We start from the raw sequence: 21,761 nt of genomic DNA, 5'->3' as shown, positions 1-21,761 counted from the left end.
ATGCTTATACTTGACTTTTAGCTTTTATACTTGCTCATTTCCAACTACACTTGACATGAAAATATTGATCTGTTTACTTTTTAAAAAGAAAACTTTGTTAATGTGTCAATAAATAAATAAGTTCAGGTGTTGTTGTGGTGTCTGGTTTCCATTTAATATATCTTTGAGTTTTTTCCTTTAATTAAATACAGGCAAGGCAAGTTTATTAATATAGCACAATTCAACAACAAGGTGATTCAAAGTGCTTTACAGAGACATTAAAAAAACAAACAAATAAAAAGCATGATAAAAAACTGTAGATAAAATCAGAACAGTAGATAAAATCAGTAGTTAAATGTAAGTTTTGAAATTTAAGCTTAAAAGTGTGGATTTGGTGCTTTATTCAAATGCAGCTGAGAACAGGTGAGTTTTCAACCTGGATTTAAATAAACTGAGTGTTTCAGCTGATCTGAGGCTTTCTGGGAGTTTGTTCCAGATATAAGGAGCATAAAAGCTGAATGCAGCTTCTCCATGTCTGGTTCTGACTCTGGGAACTGATAAAAGACCGGATCCAGATGATCTGAGGGATCTGGAAGGTTCATACTGGGTCAGGAGGTCACTGATGTATTTTGGTCCTAAACCATTCAGAGCTTTATAGACCAGCATCAGAACTTTAAAGTCTATCCTCTGACGGACAGGTAGCCAGTGTAAAGACCTCAGAGCTGGACTGATGTGGTCCACTTTTTTGGTCTTAGTGAGGACTCGAGCAGCAGAGTTCTGAATGAGCTGTAGTTGTCTGACTGATTTTTTAGGTAGACCTGTAAAGATGCTGTTACAGTAATCAAGCCTACTAAAGATGAATGCATGGACTAGTTTTTCCAGGTCCTGTTGAGACATCAGATCTTTTATCCTTGAAATATTCTTGAGGTGATAGTAAGCTGACTTTGTTATTGTCTTAATGTGTTTTTCTAAGTTTAGGTCTGCATCCATCACTACACCCAAATTTCTCGCCTGGTTTGTGGTTTGTAGGTGTATAGATTGAAGTTCTCTGGTGACCTGTAATCGTTTTTCTTTGGCACCAAAGACTATTACCTCAGTTTTGTTTTTGTTTAGCTGGAGAAAATTGTGGCACAACCAGACATTAATTTCCTCGATGCATTTACCAAGAGCCTGTACAGGGCCTCGGTGACATTGTGATATATATTTGTGTGTCATCTGCATAGCTGTGATAGTTTATTTTGTTGTTCTTTATAATCTGTGCCAGTGGGAGCATGTAAATGTTAAACAGAGGGGGTCCCAAGATGGAACCTTGGGGAACTCCACATGTGATACTTGTCTGCTCAGATGTGAAGTTACCTATTGATACAAAGTATTTCCTATCTTCTAAGTATGTTTTGAACCAGTTTATTACAGTTCCTGAAAGACCTGCCCAGTTCTCCAGTCGTTTGAGTAATATGTTGTGGTCAACTGTATGAAATGCTGCACTGAGATGAAATAAAGGTGTGGGTATTGAGCTGATGACTGAAATGCAGGCATCAGAGGTGGGCGAAAGTAATGAAAAGCAAGCATTCGAGAAAAAGCAGTCCAGGAAAGAAAACAGGACTTTAGTGAAACTGACAAAGACGAGAGTTTTTGCACATCGGGCTGATTGGACACAGGTGAAAAAAGTGAGCAGGTGAAACTAATGAGGATGGCGGAGATCATTACAAAGGAGTGAAAAGAAAATGAGAAAAAACAGGTGGGATATATTGGATGAAGTAACTATTCAAAGATGTCCTTACAAAGCAGCTCTGGCTAAGATTTAAAACTGATTTCTTCTTTCGGCTGCTCCTTTTAGGAGTCCCCGCAGCAGATCATGTGCCTCCATCTCACTCTATCTCTGCGCAAACTCCTCTATCACACCAACCCTCTGCACCGCCTCCAGCACTACATCCATGGCTCTTCTCCGCGGTGTTCCTCTTTCCTCCTGCCTGGCTGCTCCATTTTCATCATCCTTTGTTCAGCATATCCACTATTCCTCCTCTGCACATGTCCAAACTATCACAGCCTTGCAACTTTATCAAGATTTAACATCGAATTAGCAAAGCTAGTAGAGTAAATATGCTTAATTTTATTGAGTGGAAAAAGTAATAATAATAATAATAATAATAATAATAATAATAATAATAATAATAAATTTTATTTATGAGCGCCTTTCAAGTCACCCAAGGACACTTTACAATAGGATAAAACACTTAGTAAAACAATGGCAGAATAAGAACAATAAAATAAAAGCACAAGATAAAATTAACAAACAGTGGATTCACAGTGAATATGCAGATTTGAACAGATGAGTTTTGAGTTGGGATTTAAACTGGGGGAGAGAACCAGTGTTTCTTATTTCTGGGGGCAGAGAGTTCCACAGCCTGGGAGCAGAGCAGCTGAAAGCTCTGCTTCCCATGGTGGTGAGGCAGAAGGAAGGTACAGTAAGCTGGATAGAAGAAGAAGAACGAAGTGAACGGGCAGAACAGGTAGTGGTTAACAGGTCAGAAAGGTAAGGAGGAGCGAGGTTATGAATGGCCTTGAAGGTGAGCAGAAGAAGTTTGAAAATTATCCGGAATTTCACAGGGAGCCAGTGAAGTTCCTGAAGAACAGGGGTGATGTGCTGGTAGGAGGGGGTTCTGGTGATAATGCGAGCAGCAGAGTTCTGAACCAGTTGAAGCTTATGGAGGGATTTTTGAAGTGAACCACAATGTCTCAGTTTGCAGTGGAAAGCGAACGGGCCAAATCTGGGAGGTACAAATTATTTTTTTTCCATTTGTTATTAAACCAACAGCTTTCTGTAATATTATTTAACACTGCAAAGAAAGGCTCCAGACTCCAGTGACCCTGAATTGACTGAGATGAATTGACATGACAGCATACATTTCACAGACAGAAAAACAGGTGGGTGAAAATCATGTGTACGTGCGCTTGCCCGTGTGTGTATGTGTGTAACCTCCCCAACCCGCCTTTTAGATCTGCTATGATCATGATGTCAAAGTAGAAAATATGTTCAACAGGAAGTCAAAGCAATGTTTTGTAAAAGAAAAAATCATTGCAAATGGGCGTGGCCTTTACCAATCTCTTCAGTGATATCCATTAAATCCAGACTCCAGTTAATGTTTATTGATAATTTCTTACAATATTGTGCTATCAATACAAACCTACTCTTGACAGATTATAGGAAACTGTGATTTTTACTTTGAGGTATTGAGCTTATTTTGAGCTAGCGAGGGTAGAGAGGCGAGGATGACATGGTTTGGGTGTGTGCAGAGGAGGGACGGTGAAAATGATGGACAAAGGATGTTGAAGATGGAGACGTTCATGGATGTATGTGAAGGAAGGTTTGGGAATGCTAAAGATGAAGAAGGTGAGATGGAGGCAGATGATCCTCTGTGGCAATTGCTAAAGGGAGCACCCAAAAGAAGAATGCTTTGAAGATTCTCAAAAACAGCAAAAATAGGCCCAAAAATTAATATATAATCAAACATTATAAGATATAAAGAGTAATGGCGTTGATCTTAAAGGGCTGAACATTTAAGACTTAGAACTATTTGACTTGATGTGATTGTTTTTGAGGTTGTAGCCCTTTTTCCAGATTATTCTCTGTCATAAAAAGAGCTTTGTGGTAGGTGGGACTTGGACTCAAAAAACAACTTAAATGCAGTTTCTTAAACAGCGTAAAAAAGGCTAATATAAGGAGCAGGGAATCTAAAACCCAGGAAACACCGCACGGGGAGGACACAACAAAGGCCAAGGGGAGACTCGGACACTAAATGCTGGGACCATAAATAACTAAAAAGATGAGGGTAACTAACAAAATGGGCCAGAGGAGGAGTTAAACTAAACACAAGAGACAGAGATCAACAATCACCATAATAAGAGACATAACTGAGAACAAGAAACACAGAGACAAAACTGGAGGAACAGAACGGGAACACAAGCTGGAGATAACTACATACTTCAGAACAAAGACACACAGCGACCCCACCCAAACATAACCTAAGAAACAGAAGTAGAAGGCAAATACAAACCGACATGCTGGATAATAAATGACATCAACGAAAATAGAAACATTATGACTGGGACCATGAAATACTCTCTCTTTCATTAATCAGCTCATCAGCTCTCATAATTATCTTGTGGCTGACGGTTATTTCACATTTACAGATTTAGATGCTGGAAAACTTTCGCAGTTCCTGGAGTCAAGCTCCACAGTAAGGGTGAGAGCTGCAGGCGTCCTTGTTCATCCAACCCTCCATATGTTTAAGAGATGAAGGAAACCTTTCAGAAAACGGCTAAGTGCTCCTTTATGAGGAAAGACAGTCTCCCACGTGTTCCTCAAGGGAGCATTTTAGCTTAATCATGAAATACCAGCAAGGTGGAAAAGTCATGTATTAACCTTTTTCCAAAACCAGGACCACTTGTAACCACAAACCCACGTCCAGCATTTCCCAGCCTTGTCCACTGAATAGCGGTGGGTGACCTCATGAGCAGAAGGCTGTTGTCCCTGTCCAGCAACACCTCATGAACCGGTTTCCACATCCTGCTGCTGTTGGCTGATTGCGCTGTCCAGCGAGTCCTCTCTGAGCCCACAGAGTCTGCTCCATTTCCGTCAACAGTTTCAGGCAGATTACATGACAAATGGCGAGGAGCTGCTGTAGCCCTCATTACAAAGCGTTAGTGTCAGAGAGCAGGAGAGCCTCGGAAATGACTTGAGATTGTTATGATATAAAAGCAAGAGCAAGATTTGATATTACCTTTATTCACCTAAGGGTGGGTGGAAGTGAAAAAGACAGCTTGTAATTATTCACGACTGCTCGCTTTGGGTAAAAACAAAAATGCACTGAAACAGTCTGACGACATGTGACGGCCGCAAAAGGAATGAGAGCAACAGCTAATTTCTTCTAAATGCGACTTCCCTTTTTCTTTTTTTTTTTGGTGCAACATTTCATATGGACTTTGGTGTTGCATGAGCGGGCATAATGTGATTTCTTCCCAGAGTTTACCTCATCGGACGGCTACCAGCGAACTGGAAACATGACTACTTCATAGGCGATTCATCATCATGTCAAATAGCGCACATGCAGTTTTCTTTACAGAAAGAAACATTCGCCTGTTGCCAGGCGTCTGGACACGTGTTCGCGGTCCTCGTCAGCTTTGACAGTCTAATGAAAATAAAACAGCATGGCCCTCAGGACCCCTCAGCAAGTCCTCAACAAAATTTTCCACCAACAGAGCAGAAGAAAAATAAATGTTATCTTTCCACTGTAGCCATACACTTGGCCACAGTCGTTTCACTCAGTAGCACCATGGTGAATTTATTCCATTATGTTGCCGTGTGTGTGTGCCTTTCAGTTGTGTTTGTGTGCGAATCTGTGCGCACGTGCATGCTTTCAGAGGTCTGAGTTTATCAGCCCTGCTGACTGAGTTTCTCTCAGGCCGGAGATAAAGCTCTGCAGCCTCGGGGCTCAAAGCCTCTGTCTTGCTACAGGACACAAAGTGGTTGTGATTCAGTGAGAAAAACGAAGCACGCAGGGTAAGCTTAATGGCAACAGAGATAGGTAAACGGCAGGACATTGTGCATGTATGAGTGTTTTCTTCATGCGTTTACACATGTAGAGCTCCGTGTGTGTTTTTGTGTGTGGACTTCAGTCACAAATTACTGTTGCTTAAAGGTGGAGCGGCAGAGATTAGAGAGGAGAGAAAAAGAGGATCCTCTGGTATTTTGGGGGGGATTTGCACCCGGCGCTTTCGCTAAGCAATTCTCTCATTCTTCATTCAGAGTTGCTCTTCCGGCCGATGAATGTCATTTAATTCTTAAAGTCAGCTCCACACTCATATCATCAAGGATAATTTGCCTTTCAGAAGTCCTTGTGAGGCTGTTGTTACTTGGACTATACAGCTTTTTTATTTCTTATTTTTAAACTGTGTCGGTTCAGGACACTTTTTGTCAAAGGTATTTTTGGGTCCATTTGCAGAGCTGGGCAGAGCAGGCACAAACTTTACCTAAGTAGAAGAAAAAGTAGAAATCGAAATATCTTCTTGATTTTGAGGTGATGTAAGTGGTAACCCTAGACCACAGTGAGAAGCTCAGTCATTCAGGAAGGAAGGAGAGTAGAGCAGATGCTCCTCCTCATTGAAACGAGCCAGTTAAGGTGGTCCAGGTGTCTGATTAGGATGCCTTCTTGATGCCTCTTAGCTGAGTTTGTTTCAGGCATGTTCTAACCAGCAGGAGCTCCCAGGGCAGACCCAGGAGTTGATGGAGACAGAGATATCTCTCAAATGGCTTGGAAAAGCCCATCTGTCCTCCAGGACCAGCTGGAGGAGGTAATCAGGGAGAATATGTCCGCTGAGACTGTGATCCACGCAACCCAGATGCACATTTGTGGAAGGAAATGGATGGATGGAGTGTCCACTTTGCAGTGTTGGGAAGGTTACTTTTAAAATGTATTCCACTACAGATTACATGCCCCAAAATGTATTTTGTATTCCGTTACGTTACTCAATAAGAATACATAACACCGGTACATGTATTCCGTTACTCCCCAACACTGCCACTTGGATGTTTTGGAATGCTGACAATCACAATCTATGTTGTGGAACGACAAATTATTATAGCTTAGCCTAAGTTGCATTCACAGACTGTACGAATGCATTGCATAGATACAGGTAGCTAGTAATTAGTGTTAACATTAATAAAGTACTGACACTTCACTGGCCAGAACTACGGACACTTGTTTCCACCACTGAAAAAAAAATAGCCATCCATAAGACAAAATATCAAGTTACTATATGAAAATCTTGATTAAATAACTCAAAAATTCAAGTTATTTTTATGTCATTTGAGCTAGCAAGTCAAAATTTTGAGATGATAACCAGAAATATCAACTTATGGATGGCAAAAAAATGTTTCCCTTGAAAAGTTCTTGTTTGGTTTGTACAATAAACAGCAGAGGTAATCAGACTTAATGCTTTAAAACGGGTGTGACAAGGAAGGAGTCGACACAAGAGATTTGCCTTTTGTTATAAATAATATTTTATTAACGTAAACACCAAAGGGGGTCGATGCCAGGTGGAGTGGAAGAGAGAGTGAGCCTGGAAATCCCAGGTGAGCTGCATCAGCTGACAACCTTCCCATATCATCCAATTACAGGCTGCGATTTCTTTGTGGGAGGGCGCCACAGGTACCGGCAGCATAAACAAGAAGAGGGATACAGTGACTCAATTTAGCATCAACAAATTGCTCAAATAGGCAGTGTAGTAAACATGTTTATTTCTGCTGTGAACTTGGCTCTTTCATAATGGGTCTATGTGGCTAGACTCGATTTTTTGGCATTTATGCATCAGCTTTATTTTTCAGCCTCAGAGGTTGCTGCTTGATGATAACAGATCTGGGAACAGCAAGCTACCTCTAATGTATGAATGCTTTAAACAATAAATATTAATTTATTTGTATTTATTGACGTAAAAACAAAACTTAGGCAGCACAAAACCATCCAAATACGTTTCACAGCATGCATGTGTTAAATACATTGTGCAAAAGAGAAGAGCAAGGGAAAACGGTATAACATCCAAAAACATCGCACATAAACCTCCATTATCCATATAACTGGTAAATATATCAATGGTAAGAATGGCAATGAGTGCATAACTTGGAAGTTTTGGTCTGGTAGCTTCGGTGTAAACACCCCTAATGTACTTTGAATTGGCGTAAAGCTTTGTTGGAGGTTGGTTCCCTCTTTCTTGGCTAGAGAGTATCGTCACTGATTTCTAGAATCGATTTGATTCCGGTTCACAAGGTCCCGAATCAATTCGATCCACGATTCGATTCGATTTGAATCGGGGAAAATTTGCCTCAGACAGTCAGAAATATTATAATTCAGATCATGCATCAGTACATTTCCATATTTGGTACCACTTTACAATAAGGCTCCCCTTATAGATGCTAATAAATAGTTTATAGCTATATTTTTAATTAATCTGTAAATGCTTTATAAACCATTATTAATGGTTTATTATGCATTAGTTAAGGGTGAGAAAGAGGAAAAAAACTGACCGGTTTCTTGCCAAATAGTGAGCCAAATGTGTTCACCTATATATTTCATCTAGAGTTGCTATATTAAACATTTCAGACTAAGTTACTATCCTGTAAGCACAATCAGCATTTGTAAACATATTTTTTATCATAGAAAATTGTACTTCAGAAATGCATTATAAATATCCACAACTATCAATCGGAGCTTTGTTGTAAAGTGTAAAGCATAAAACCATTTATTAATGAATAATAAATATTTATAAATGCCAAATGGGAGCCTTATTGTAAAGTGTAAAGCATGACACCATTTATTTATGACTAATAAACATTTATAAATGCCAAATGGGAGCCTTATTGTAAAGTGTAAAGCATAACACCATTTATTAATGACTACTAAACATAAATGACAAAAGAGAGTTTTGTTGTAAAGTTTAAAACATGTCAACATTTATTAAGGACTAATAAACATTTATAAATGCCAAATGGGAGCCTTATTGTAAAGTGTAAAGCATAACACCATTTATTAATGACTACTAAACATTTATAAATGACAAAAGATAGCTTTGTCGTAAAGTTTAAAACATGTCAACATTTATTAAGGACTAATAAACATTTATAATTGCCAAATGGGAGCCTTATTGTAAAGTGTAAAGCATAACACCATTTATTAATCACTAATAAACATTTATAAATGACAAAAGATAGCTTTGTCGTAAAGTTTAAAACATGTCAACATTTATTAATCACTAATAAACATTTATAATTGCCTAAAGTGAGTCTTAAATGTATAATGTCACCATTTATAACACTTAGACCTAAATTACAATCAGTGCTTGAAATAACATTTAACTACTGTCAAAAATGGCAATGTATTGTAAGAGTAACACATGTAACATTAAATGTGTTTTTTAAAACACCAAACAGTCACCCACTCCAAAAAAAGTTCATGCCAGACTGGTTCAAACTGGAAATATTTTTTGTATGTCCTTAAATAAGCGTCCCAGTGGTCCATCAGGGTGTCGCGAACCAAGCCAAGATGACCACTCAAGAACCATCAGGTGTTCCTCCAGCAACTTCTCAGTGCGATTTCCTTAGTCTACGGACATGTCCTTTGATGGTCATCCAAGCCCTTTCGATATGCTGTGTATGACTGCCAGATTGAGGATCTACAAACCACCTGCTGTGATTTACAGTGTAATGTCTGTACCCTATGTTTGTCAAAACATTCTTGTAGGCTCTCCACTCATCACTGATAATGGCACTACCCAACTTAGCATGCTGTCTGATCAGAGGAACAAGGTGGCGCCTTGATCGTTTTTCAACAAGTTTTAACACGAGCCTTCGCCTTTTGTCTTTAATTCCCATCATTCCAAATACCCATTTCTTCCTTTTCCATGCATTTCCAAAGCGTCCACGTGCATACTGAAAACAAAAAGAATAAAATTAAACAGAATATCTACAAAGAAACATTCAAAAAGATGGTTGCTTCTACTAATTTTTTTTACTTATGGTAAAGGTTTCCATGTTTAGAGGACACATTCAGATCTGCATTGATTCTAACAAACCTGTCTGAGAGTTTACCAACCTTTCGCTGATGACGGAGACAGCTTTCATCTATAACCACAAATTCTCTGTCACCACCAAGACGGTGTCCATTGTTTATTCTGTGTCTTTTAATTGCACGTATACAAACATGTCGAATGTGTCTTGCCATGCTACTTAGTGTTCTGGAGCTGCCAGCCACTTCATCATCGATCATATCTATTTGTCTGAGCCTGAGCCCTTGTGAAAATCTGTGATAGAAATTGAGGCAATTATTACTTACTGAGGCCCTAATTTTATTTCACAAGTCTCGTATTGGTGTTCAATTATGAAAGGTGCATTGCTATTAATGTCTACATCTACATATACCTGTAAATGAACTTCATCCAACTGAAAAGAGATGTTTTTGATTTCTCAAAGAGGGAGCTAGTTCTAATTGTTCTGGAAACTTTCCTATGACTTGCTCTTTTGCAGCACCTGAGAACATACAAATGAGTTAAGTAAAGAAATGGACCCTTAAACAAGAGCATTAATTGAAAAGATAATCACAAAATTAAGTATGAAGAAAATAATAATGAAAAGAGGTTAATGCTCCCTCTTGCATTGATAACCGAAATATTTTGTTATATTTACTACATGCACTACATTATCATGCATTATACATACCACATATATTGGTCTTTCTTCACCACGGAAATCATTTTCATCTTATGGTGACAAACAGGACATCTAAGCTTCTTTTTTAGCAGGTGTTTCTTCTGCAGCCATTTAATGAGCCTTAGTGCCTTATATTTAGTTTGTTTTCCTTCTATTCTGGCGCGCAATCTCATTCCCAGAGACATTCTGGTGGGAAAAAATGAGTAATTTATTTTATTATCACCTCGAAACACCGTAAAATACTCTATGGGAGTCTAGTGCAAATCGGTTCAGAGTTAAAGAACTTCACATGCTATATAAAACAAGCCCTATAATCAAAAATAGTCCCACGCAAAAAAGAGGATTGTCTCACCTGTTATAATGTATCTCCGACTTTGTTATGTAGATCTAACCCGCTGGATTCATGCTAAAGAAATATGTTCTGCCGCCAAAGGGAGGGAAAACAAATTTAATTTAAACGCAGAGGAGCTTATACAACCATCCAATCACAGTTAACTTTATTAAGGAAAGCCCCTCCTCTCAGAGCGTGACAGGCAGTGGAGCGCTCTGGAAGGTCAAGCCAAAGGGGCACGAACAGACACACTGAAGGCGCTCGTTCAAGTTGCTGCACCATGGATGGAGCAGAAGATAAAAATTTGTGTGCGTCTGCGACTTACACAGTTAGCACACGTTCGAAGAGATACAAAAAGCAGAGACTGGATGATCTAGATTGCACTAAGCCAACGACGTCAGCAGTTAGACATGAAGGTGAGTATAATGCTAGCTAGCTAGCTAGCTACCGAGCCATTTGGCTGCTAGCTACAGTGGCTAACTAACATCACATAACATGTGAATAGCTCTATTACTATTGGTTATTCCAAACGATTGATATCACTTAGTTGTATATTTTTAGTTTTGTTTATGTTTTAAACTTTACAACAAAACTCTCTTTTGTCATTTATAATGTTTAGTAGTCATTAATAAATGGTGTTATGCTTTACACTTTACAATAAGGCTCCCATTTGGCATTTATAAATGTTTATTAGTCCTTAATAAATGTTGACATGTTTTAAACTTTACAACAAAACTCTCTTTTGTCATTTATGTTTAGTAGTCATTAATAAATGGTGTTATGCTTTACACTTTACAATAAGGCTCCCATTTGGCATTTATAAATGTTTATTAGTCATAAATAAATGGTGTCATGCTTTACACTTTACAATAAGGCTCCCATTTGGCATTTATAAATATTTATTATTCATTAATAAATGGTTTTATGCTTTACACTTTACAACAAAGCTCCGATTGATAGTTGTGGATATTTATAATGCATTTCTGAAGTACAATTTTCTATGATAAAAAATATGTTTACAAATGCTGATTGTGCTTACAGGATAGTAACTTAGTCTGAAATGTTTAATATAGCAACTCTAGATGAAATATATAGGTGAACACATTTGGCTCACTATTTGGCAAGAAACCGGTCAGTTTTTTTCCTCTTTCTCACCCTTAACTAATGCATAATAAACCATTAATAATGGTTTATAAAGCATTTACAAATTAATTAATAATATAGCTATAAACTATTTATTAGCATCTATAAGGGGAGCCTTATTGTAAAGTGGTACCCCATATTTTTATATCTACAAAAAGAAAGCTGACACTTGAGACTTGTGCATAACAAGCAAGCGAATAATGCAGAAAACAGATTTTTAGATGAGAGAGAGAGAGAGAGAGAGAGAGAGAGAGAGAGAGAGAGAGCTGTGCATGAAGTGTGATTTTATTGTGGTGGAAACAAAACAGGAAAAGTAAGAGGGGATTCATGACGATTATATCAAATGTGAAGCGTAGTTTGCTGCTTCTTTTGCTGCTGGTTCAGTGAATTTTGGTTGGAGATAAATAAAACCTGCAGCTTCAGAATCTAACGCAAAAAGGGCGTAAACACAAAGCGCGGACCCGCCGAAACATCAGAATCAGCGAGCTGTCGGCTTTCAGCCTCGACCGTGTCCGTACCGTCGGGTGAGAAAGGCGACATCTCACTGATTCTGATCCGTCGGCGGGTCCGCACTTTGTGTTTACGTCTTTGTGCAGAATCCGTGTACCTGCTCTCATTTACTGTTTTAGCTGTTTGGTGGTTGTTGAAATTTTGTGAGGTTTAACCTGAGATTCTGGCTTTTCGGGCAAAATACATTTATATTAAAAAATCGATTCAGGATTTTAATGAATCAATATCATGTAATCCAAGCTAGAATCGATTTTAATCGATAAATCGATAATCAAAACTCACCCCTACTAGAGAGCCTTTTGTTTGGAGAACCTTTGAGGATGCTGCTTTGGTCGATGCTCATACTTTAATTCCAGTTATGTTTTGGTGGCTGGAATTTTGGCAAAGCAGTGCGGCGCCTGAATTATGCATTTGTAAAGAGACCACTGCTTCTGTCCTGTATGGACCTTTTGTATTTTATGCTTGTCCTAGTCTTTTCTGATTTAGTTTCACTGGCTTTTTACTCTTCAGCCATGAAATGCCAATGGAGGATTGTCATCACCCTGCCGGGCTGGCCGGTGGCACGAATGCCCAAGTTTGTCAAATTTATAAATGGAGAATGAGGCAACATAGGATTTTGAAACAGATGCATCTATTAAATATCTCAAATGAGTTCAAGTCTCAGTGACCTCAACCTTAATGTCAGCGGTCAACTTTTCTAAAAATATCTTGTGATTTTCAAATTTATACCATCTACTATCTATCTACTAGGACGCTGAGGGGTAGCACTGATGGACAGCAGTGTTTTTGTTCTAGCTTTCCCTAAACACTTAGATTTGGTACTAAAAAAAAGTGGTTTTGGTTAAAGTACGTTAGTTTGGCAAAAAAGAAATAGGAAATGAGAGCCCAGTCTCACCGATGCCATAACTCAGTGTTTCAGGACACCTTGTGAATAAATGAGCCACGCCACCGACCAGCTTTGACAACATGCCACTAATTGATGCCCCGGGATGAAAACAGGCTGGAGCGATTCATACAAGAGTCAAAAAAGCTTTTTTTTTTTCTTTTTTTAAGGAAAAAGCTGAGAAATTATTGAAAGAAATATACTGATTACCTAGAAACAGGCAATTCTGAATGAATACCTTCCTTTTGAGGCATATCCTCCTTCAAATTCATACAGCTTCCTCCAGCTCTCAGCACCTCTGAGCAGCTCCAACGGGGCAGCTTGAAGTTCAATGCCTTGCTTAAGGGCAGCTCAACTATTCACTTTAGCCACCCAGATTTTCCAGCCAGACACAGAGATGTGTGTGCATGTGTGTTACATCACGTAAGTGACCAGCTCCAGATCTCTCTCAGGTAGGAATTCAGTGCCCTAGGGTCAGGTTATAATAAGGTGACACTCTCCTTCTCTCTGCCTCTTTCCCGTCAGTAATTCCTTCTGATGTCACCCTGCACTTCTCCCCAGTTCCTTATGCGAGAACCAGGGGGCATGGTGCATCCGCAGGAATGTCAATGATGGGGCCGTGTGTCGCCTTATGCTGCGGGGGAGCAGCGTCCTCGAATCATGATGAGGAGGAGAGTGCAGGAGAGTGCTTTCTAATGACAATACGACTCAGCCGCGGCACAAAGACAGATGCTGCTCTCTGGCTCTCCACTGCAAGAAATAAAGAATAAACTCTCTTTGCTTTTAAACTTTGAAGGTACATGTAAAAACCCAGATATTTGCCAACGGCTCTAACCTGAAAATCTCTGAATACTGCATGAGAAACAGCTTGCTATGACTTCATAGTTTTTTCCTGTTAAAAAAAATACCTTTTGGGGAGGGGGGTGGACGAAAATAAAGTGGCATGCAATAAACCTATACGTGCAAAACGGCTAACTACTGCAGGCTTTTTTGTTTTTATGGTTTGAGCACTTTAAATGGTCATTTTGTTTTAAACAGCCTTTTCTCTCTTTACCTATCTTTCTCTTACCCTAATTAGAACTACCAACTGCTCTACAGTACGATCAGAGTTTAATGTAGACATCAGGGAGATGGGGAGGACAGTAAAAGTGGACTAATTGATCACTGAACAGAACAACATCTGCAAACTTTACTGAAAGGAAGTAAAAGAAAAACAATTTGTGATTTCAGACACCTACGTATGTCCAGAAATTGTTTACTATATATGGATAATCGTCAAGTGACAAAATTAACCTGAAAAGTGTAGTTAGTTTAGAAATTCCTTAAATTTGCAAATATTAACACTCGATCTGTGATTCACTCTACTCATCCCCAACTGGTCACAGCTGCTGACTGCCCCTCCCTGAGCCTAGTTCTGCCTGAGGTTTCTACCTACCAAAAGGGATTTTTTTCCTTCCCACAGTCTCCAGGTGATTGCTCATATTGTTGTCTGATTGTTGTGGTTTTCTCTATTATGATTATTATGTAGGGTCTTTACCTTACAATATAAAGCGCCTCAAGGTTGTTGTGGTTTGATCTATATTTTTAAATGGGAATTGACAGAGACTGAGTCATTGTTAGATTCTGCCTCAAGTGGTCATTAAAGAAACTGCAATTTTTGGGGTTAAATTTTTCCATCCATGGGGTGCTGGTTTAGCTCTGCACGTTGAGCAGGCACCCACGTGCCTTATGGCTGAGAGCAGCCAGCCCGGGTTTGAGTCTGATCTGTGACCTTTTGCTGCATGTCTTCCCCCTTCTCTCTCTCTGCCCCCGCTTTCCTGTTGTTTCTTCACTGGATTTGTCAAATCAAGCTGAAAAAGGCCCCAAGATCTTTTTCCATCCCTGGAAGTTGCTTGCTTAGTGCATGGTGTTCATTTTGAAAAATTATGGCCCCAAGGATAGTGTAATGTGTGCTTTAGCATGGGCCCTAGTCTGTGACTTACTGATCTCTACTGTATTAGTGATACATTTTCTTCTGTTTCTTAGTTGAACTAACTCCTTGGCAAGAGCATAATGATACAAATGAGGGCTTCACTAACCAATGGGTGATGTCTCAAGCTATCTTTTATTTACAGTCTGTTAAGCATTCAAGATATTGTTAGAAACATTTCTTTTGTCTCCCAGTGCTACTTACAGATCAACAGTCAGTCAGAGCTAAAATATCAAAGTGCACCAAGGCACTCTTTATATAACATTTAACATTCCTTTATTCTCATGCCATAGTCATGTTTAACAAAAACAAAAAAAAACTCCCCAATGAAGGTTTGAATGATGAAACATTTTTGGTGGGTTTAAACATTCTTGTGGGATGGGAATAAAGGAATTGCTTTCTATGTATCCCTTACAGAGAGCAGCTCAAACAAAAACAGTTTGAATCCAGGAAACAATCCTTTTCATAAACAGTTCAAGTACACCTTACTGCATCATCACTTATGTGGACTCTGATACTCTTATTGTCCTTTTTAGGATACCCTGCAAGACCTACTTTCCCATTCCAGCTTAACATATCCCAGCTGTGACTGGAGCTATTATTCTTTGAAGTAAGTCTTTTTAAAAAGTGAAAGTACTGTAGTAGTAGTAGTGGTAATAGTTGTAGTTTTTTGTTTTGTCTTCTTCTAAACCTCTCTAACTTTACATGTCAGTCATATCATAAATTTGAAGACATGTTCCACATCTAGGTTAAGCATTAAAGAAATCCAGCTGTTTTGTCTCTTTGGTTTATCTTTAGCATCTTGAGAGCTGACTTGCTTCTCAGTTGTATTATCTTAATGTTCGAGGTTCTGTGCTTGCTTTGGTTTGTCTGTTTTTGATTAAAATAAATGCAAATCTGCCCATAAATGTTCATGAAAATCTGCTGATAGCGATATTAAAGAGGTGGCCTGGCCCAGCTTAGAAGTGATGGAGCCCATCTAGATCTGAATACAGGAACTTTTGGAAGAATTTTGTAATGTAGGGCATAATTGGACATTTTGAGGTAAAGACCTGATTGAAATACTAAAGACTGGAAGACACTGTCTTGATGTCCTTGTGAAAATACCACAATCTAGTACATATGAAAAAGGTTATGTTCATAGGACTGTGGAAATATTAAATACACCTCAAGACTTAGTAGCATGAAGAACCACCTCAAGCAGGAGTAACTTCTATCACACTCTCACAAGATTGTGGAGGAATTGTGGCCCACTCTTCGTTGCCATGTTGCTTCAGTACGTTGAGGTTTGTAGGAATTCCTTTAAGATCCACACCCCAGAATATTTCATTTGGGTTGAGATCTGGACTTTTACTGGATCATTGCAACATTTGACTCTTTTCTTTTCAGACATCAGATATCATTGTTCTCCAGAATCCTTTGGTATACAGAGCAGTTCACAGACAACTCTGTGACTGCAAGGTGCCCAGACCATGTGTCAAAACAAGAGCAAATCATCACTCCTCCATCACTGACAGTCAGTATGAGGTGTTTGTACAATATTGTCTCACCTGTCCAAAGAATATTGTTCCTGAAACCCTGTTGTTTGTTCAGGTACTGCCTGTACTGCCACTCTACACAGAGACAGAAGAGTCCTTCTCCCAGCAACCCTTCCAAACAAGCCATACATGTTCAGTGTGTTTCTAATTTTACTGTCATGAACTTTAGCATTTAACATGCTAACCGAGACCTGTAGAGTCTGAGATGTAGCCGTTTTGCAGTTTCTCTGACCTCGGGGTGAATTTGCTGGGACATCCACTACTTGGATGATCGTTGTATTTTGTTAGCACACCCCTGAATGCCCCAGACCAACAAACTGCTGAAACATCTGCTTTTTTAGAGGTGCTCACACTAGCTGATGATCAATTAATCAAGAGCAGTTGATTAGCAGCACCTGACTGATGCTTAATTCCTAATTTATTTTTCACATAACTGCACTTGTGGAGGCTGGGACTCGATTCATTCATGATGTGGAGGTCATTTTCAGTGTCAGTGGAGGTACGCAGTCTTGCACAGCTCTTGTTAAGCTATAACTCCTACATCATGTTCAAATTAACCTACATATAAACACTCCTAGTGAAGCAATCTGCAGTGGGCTTTTTCTCTCTCTCTTTTTTTTGTTTTTACTTTGGCCCAGTTGTCGCTGTACTTTTTAAAAACTTTATCTCTGTAGAATAAACCCACTGTATAAACTCCCCAACCTATAAAACTTCCAGGTATTTTTTTCTCTTGTTTGTACGATCTGTTTGAGCTCTTGGTATCGTGCATGCTTGCGCTGCATGCTTTTACATTTGGTTGGACCATAAAAAGAATCACATTTTTCACCACCTCGCTTCATATGATACAGTTACGTGCTTTACAAAATCAAAGGTCATCAATATTTGCCACTTACACTTATGCTTTTGTATGTTTCCTCTACTCAGCACCTTTGATGTTTCCAGCTCATAGCTGCAATTTCACCATGGCTGAATCATTTTCTTTGTCGGACTCTTTCCTCTCTCTCTCTCTTTCTCTTGTAGGAGCAACAGCAGGCATTTGGCGGGGTTATCTCAGTCCAACAGATGACTTTCATTAGCAATCCAGAACTCTGCCAAAATTCCCACACACCATGATCATCACCAGATTTTCAAACAAAACACAGATCTCTGTCCCTGTTAGATACAACATGTTGTACTTTCGTGGACGGGAAAGTGACCTCTCAAAACCTAACATTTAGAAATCCGTTCCTCGATCTAAGTTTGATGTCCTTAGCCATTAAGCAAATACTCGTTCAGTTCCCAACAGTTCAATAAAACATTGTAGAAGCCAACTGACAGCTGAATAGATGTTGGCTTCTTGTGTCTGTTAGAAAAACAAAGCATTACAGTACTTTAAACAAAAGAGAGTCTTAGTGACGCAGCAGACGCTTGGGCTAGGAAGCATGGTCGTAACACCATCAGTTACGAAACAAGCAGCATTCGGTATACAACAGTGTGAAATGAGAAACAACAGAATCGCACAGAATTAAACCGCATGTCTCGGGTCTCTTCCTATGATGTGCCTCCTCTTTGTGCATATAGTAGCCTGTGTAACACCCGTCCCACGTTCTATTGAGAGGGGCCCTGGGTTCCTGTTGTTACTTTCCTATTGATACTCCCTTTTTAATGCTTATGGTATTAAATATGTAATAAAACTACACTACATGGAAATAAATCACACACAAGCAGGTCAATTATAAAGTTAACTCCACTTTAGTGAATGCTGAATTAACAACACAAAGAAAATAAGTAAAATCAATAAAGTTTGTTAAACAATGATAAGGTATCTACCTCAACAGAAACAAAATAATCAAATAATATTGTGGGCCCACACGCACTCTCACCAAACACACACACCTCAAGTGCTACAGTCTTTCTGCTAGCAAACCCCTCGTTGCAGGCCTGAGTCGTGGCTCGGGTGCGTTGGGACCTAAAACAATATGGTCGCTTCACTTGTTGCAAAGCAGTAAAAATAAAAAGCACGTGCAAACAACAGTACTCACACCTCCAGGCAGTTCAAGGGGATAGCGGGGAAACTGGGTCACGGCTAGGGCTGCTCGATTATGGCAAAAATGATAATCACGATTATTTTCACTGAAATTGAGATCTCGATTATTTGACGATATTTATTTAACCCTTTAAGACCTACCATAGAACCAAATCCGCCAGAGCTTATATTATATTTTTACATGTTGTAGTGCCATTTGTGGGAGCATTTCAAGTTGCTATACAACTATTATAGCCCATATTTTAATAATATGTATGCATTAAGTCCATAGTAACTACATTAATTGCAAAAAAGTGCAATAAACTACAAAAAAAAATTGAAAATCATTTTTGGTTTTTTTGCATATATTTCTACTTGGAGAAATTTAAGAGGCTTATCCTTCAAAACTTTAAATACAAAAAAGTTGCAAAAAATAGTTTACAACAGGAAATTTATTTTGAGTGTCTTCATAGTTTTATTTTGGAGATACATAAATTTTTATATACTGCAGGAAAAACGAAAAAACAATCCTATGATGCAAATTTGCAAAGAAAACAGCATCAAAATAAACTATTTCCAGCAGTGCAATTCGAGTTCTAAGCATCCCAGAAACTATTCAGAAAAGTCAAACATGACCAGTATAGGCTTTTAAGGCCTACAAGTAAAAAAACTACAATTTCTGCGAAAATGACGTCACTTCCGGTTTCGGGCAGGAAATGGCGGACATGTGACAGTTCGCGCTGACGTGTTACGAACAGCTGATCGGATCGGCAAAGCGTGTTTCTGGAATATTATGTTTTTGTTCCTGCAAGCGCTTTTTATGCAGTTTTTGCAAAGCTTTATGTGGAAGGAAACCGTGACCGAGGACAAACTGATGGCATCAGATGTAAGTACAACTCCTCCGGTTTCATATGCAAAACAAATTATTGCGCTAGCTTAGTTCTACAGGGATTTAAAAATAGTTATGCAAAACGGAGCGTGCTGCTCTGACCGGATCTAAAGGGTTAACAATGACTTTAAAAAATAATATAAAATAGTGTGCAACACCACTGAAGTTTTTTTTAACCTCTCTTTTCAACCAACGGCAGTCACTCTCCTCTCCAAATAACTTCTGCTTAGCTTTCCGAGCTTCCCTCGGGTCCTCTTAATCAGCGGTCTCCAACCTTTTTTGCGCCACAGACGGTTTATGCCCCACAATATTTTCACGGACCGGCCTTTAAGGTGTCGCGGATAAATGAGGGAGGGGCCAATAATCGGCTCAGTCATTTTTAATGATCGTTGAAAGCCCAGATCGTAATCGTGATTAAAATTCGATTAATTGAGCAGCCCTAGTCACGGCTACCAGCAGGCCGCGGCAGCAGCACTCACAGTCGTCCTTTCCACGTGCTCCCACGTGAACACATAACTTCAGCACACCAGCAGAAGGGACCTCTCTGACCACCAGCAAGACGTCCGTCTCCTCCTACTGAATCACACAACTCCGCTAAATGCCAGTTCACATGCGATAACATTCAATCTTAGCATTAGCTTAATAAATAAAAACAGAGCAGAACAAGAGCTTAGCGAATATGCTAGGCTACGCTAGCGGCTATGTTAGCAGTTGTGCTAGCGGCTGTGTTAGCGCTAATCCGTTTTACACAATAACATTGGGTACAAGTGTCAGACAAAATCCACCTTTACCTCACAGTAGGGTACAACAGTTCTCGACTCCAGTTAACTATCCGTTAACCCGAAAATGCGTCTGTCGCCCTTCTATGAACTCTGCGTTCACTCGACACTGTTCAGCTCTCGTCTCTCTCGCTTCCTGCAAAGTGCACACGGCTCCCCACTTACTCCCACCCCTCTACCTGAGACTACTTCAGGGTTCACTGGAGCTGTAGTACATATCAATACCATATCAAAAATAATGACATAAACCTCAAAATACAAATAAAAAGGTTGTGCATTTAACTGACACACATCACATACTTTGCAGGCATTTGTATACATTCTTGAACACATTGAACACATAATTAATGTGCAATAATAACAGTGTGCAATACACATACACTTATTCTTCTTTTTTATACTAAGTTAATATACTGTGTTGTGTTGTTTGTTACGTTGTGATGTGTCATATCGTGTCGTGTTGTGTTATATGTAGTGCCGACGTAGGACAGTTTTTCCAATTTCATTGTACTACTGTACTATGTATGACTGTGCAATGACAATAAAGAGTTATCTTATCTTATCTTACATTAAACATTTGCAATTAACTATCAATATTAATGAACAAATTGAAATAATGAGCTACTTATATAGCCAGGGCTACACCTGTATGAGACTAATCAAGAGGTATAATGTAGTTTTTAGTGTATGTGAATGTCAATTGTTCTTTTTTTAAAAAAACAAAAAACTAACCCCCAGAAGTATGTTTTGCACCTTCAACATTTATCTTTTCCAAGATTGCCCTGATGGGACATACCAATTCTCTACATCCCAAATAAAAATATGGAGCTTTTAAACACAATATTTTTTCTGTAGCTGTGGTCACTACATCAGAGAAGGTGATTATACAGTCGTAAAATATTGCATTTTTGAGACTGAGAGACTCGACGGACTACATTATGCTCCATGATCAATCGTGCTTGCTGGCCTTTATAACTTGCTCTGTCAGGTAGCAGGAAACAGACAACCAAAAGTTAGTGAAACAGTATGCATACACTGGCTGACTACCTCACTGTCCAGTTACACTGGCAATATTAATTAATTTTATCTCCGTTTTGCACTTATAGTTTGTATAATTTCTTAAGACTTTCTGCACCTTTTCTTACGTTTTGCCTATATGTATGTATTATAGACAAGAGACAAATAAACGATATAATAAATAGTTTCTTTTTTTGTATGCAGAAGTGCAAACCGGAGTGAAATTCCTTGTTTGTGCGCACAAAAGTCATTCTGATTCTGATTATTTATGGTTATACCCATCTGAACAACTTTTCACGTTAGTTTGTTTGAACCATCCAATCCAAGGAAACGTTTTGTTTTTAGTGAGAGGGTAACGACCCTACAGAGAATTTCTGTCACACTCACATGAACGAACTGTACAATAAATAAATAAACTTTTAGGACATGAAATCTTATTTTTTATTCTTTTTTTTTTATT

The 21,761-nt window shown here is 39.0% G+C and overlaps 2 long non-coding RNA genes across 4 annotated transcripts; both read right to left on the bottom strand.

Moving 5' to 3' along the window:
* Positions 1 to 7,026: 7,026 nt before the first annotated feature.
* On the bottom strand, positions 7,027 to 20,428 carry LOC143419477 (uncharacterized). Its single transcript, XR_013099465.1, has 3 exons — positions 20,297 to 20,428; positions 19,985 to 20,081; positions 7,027 to 7,166 (listed from the first exon to the last, which is right to left on the bottom strand). It is a non-coding gene; the product is annotated as an uncharacterized LOC143419477 (long non-coding RNA).
* On the bottom strand, positions 8,672 to 10,758 carry LOC143419681 (uncharacterized). Of its 3 annotated transcripts, none has more exons than XR_013099694.1 (4): positions 10,247 to 10,758; positions 9,950 to 10,057; positions 9,624 to 9,831; positions 8,672 to 9,460 (listed from the first exon to the last, which is right to left on the bottom strand). It is a non-coding gene; the product is annotated as an uncharacterized LOC143419681 (long non-coding RNA). The 3 variants fall into 3 exon arrangements; XR_013099693.1 differs by having other exon boundaries at positions 9,624 to 10,057; positions 10,247 to 10,423; positions 10,590 to 10,758; XR_013099692.1 differs by having other exon boundaries at positions 9,624 to 10,057.
* Positions 20,429 to 21,761: the final 1,333 nt, after the last annotated feature.

Source organism: Maylandia zebra, linkage group LG7 (assembly GCF_041146795.1).
Source record: "Maylandia zebra isolate NMK-2024a linkage group LG7, Mzebra_GT3a, whole genome shotgun sequence".
NCBI lineage: Eukaryota > Metazoa > Chordata > Actinopteri > Cichliformes > Cichlidae > Maylandia > Maylandia zebra.
The sequence above is the reverse complement of the archived record's forward strand: the minus strand, read 5'-3'. Positions and strand labels throughout refer to the sequence as shown.